This window comes from Papio anubis, unplaced genomic scaffold (genome assembly GCF_008728515.1).
Source record: "Papio anubis isolate 15944 unplaced genomic scaffold, Panubis1.0 scaffold300, whole genome shotgun sequence".
Lineage (NCBI taxonomy): Eukaryota > Metazoa > Chordata > Mammalia > Primates > Cercopithecidae > Papio > Papio anubis.
This window is the reverse complement of record NW_022163107.1, coordinates 18598-20127: the sequence shown is the minus strand read 5'-3', so window position 1 is coordinate 20127 and position 1530 is coordinate 18598. Positions and strand designations below refer to the sequence as shown.

The 1530-nt window shown below is 32.9% G+C and overlaps 1 pseudogene; it reads left to right on the top strand.

Annotated features, from left to right (window-relative positions):
* Positions 1-1036: 1036 nt before the first annotated feature.
* On the top strand, positions 1037-1175 carry LOC116272995 (annotated as a pseudogene).
* The last annotated feature ends 355 nt before the right edge of the window (positions 1176-1530 follow it).

Sequence of the window (1530 nt, the reverse complement as noted above, 5' to 3'; positions counted from 1 at the left end):
TTAAGTGTCCAGCTTAATAAATTATCACAAAGATAAATTACCCATTAAGCCATTATCCATGTCTCAGGAAAACAGAACTTTATTTAAATCTCAAGAACTTCCCTGTGTTCTCTTCTAGTGACTATTGCCTTGTTCCAAATATAGCCAACACTTTGACTTATAAGACTATGTTGTTTTTTAAAAAAAATTTTCTATTCATAGAATGATATGGTTTGAGTTATTTGTAATTGACTTATTTCACCTATCATATATAAGATTCATTTAATTATTACACATATTAGTTCATTCATTCTTCCTGCTGATGATAATCCATCATCATCATTATGAAATCCAAATCAATTTCCTAGTTCTAGTATAAATGATCATTTCAGTTATTTGCAGTCTGTCTTTTACAACTATAGCTTCTGTAAACATTTGTACGTATCTGTTGATATTCTATTGGCTATACTCTGGAGTAAAATCTCTGGCCATAGGCTATGTGTATATTCGACTTCAATGAACAATGTCAGAGTCTTATGAGTGTTCCAATTTTGCTCTCTAGCCAACAGCTTATGCAAGTTCTACCCACACCAAAACATTTTATCAATTACTCAGTGAAGTGTGTGAAAATCTCCAACTATGACTGCAGATTTGCCTCTCTATTTCATTTCTGAAAGTTCTGAGTTTACATATTTTGTGACCATACTATTAGGAGCATGCAAATGTAGAATTATACATCTTCTTTTAGTTGATTATTTTAGCCTCATTAAAGTCCTTCTTGTCAATACTAATGTTTATTCTTTCTGGTATACTTTGTAGCGTATTAGTATGGCCACACCAGATTTCTTTTAAGTTAGCTTTTGCCTGATATATCTTTTTCCATCATTTTGTTTTCCACAATGGATTTAAATGAACTCTTTATTATCGTTTTCTATTGACTACCTTTTCTGTGTTCCTTTTGCTCTCTTTCATGACCTTCTTTTAGATTTAGTACTTTTGATTTTTCCTTCCCTTCCCTCCACCTAGACATGTATCTCTGAAGAACTCTTAGTATTTCAAGATTATACTTTCAGGGATCATTTCTATAGTTTGTTACTAGCATTTCTGTGTGCGTTTGGGATGCAAATATGTTTAAAATTTTATTTCTTTTAGCCCTTTAACAGATGTTTTATGGCTAAAAGAAATATGTGAAGAGATAATTTTTTGAAACTGTTAAAACACATTAAGTCACAGATTTAAGAAGCATAAAGATCTTTCAGCAACATAAACACCAAAAAAAAGCTAATATATATATACACACACATACACGTATGTATGCATGTATGTGTATACACACGCACACCTAACACACACACCTATCAAGATTTACGTCAATATTTACTTTAATGAATTGGCTCATGTGTTGTGACTCAGTGCAAAAAGTTAGCAAGTCTAAGTCTGAGATTTTCAGGGCAAGTCAGCAGGCTAAAGACGTAGGAAAGAGCTGATGCTGCAGCTTGAGTCTGGAGGCAGAATTTCCTCTTCCTCTGGGGACCTACAGCCTTCAGCCAA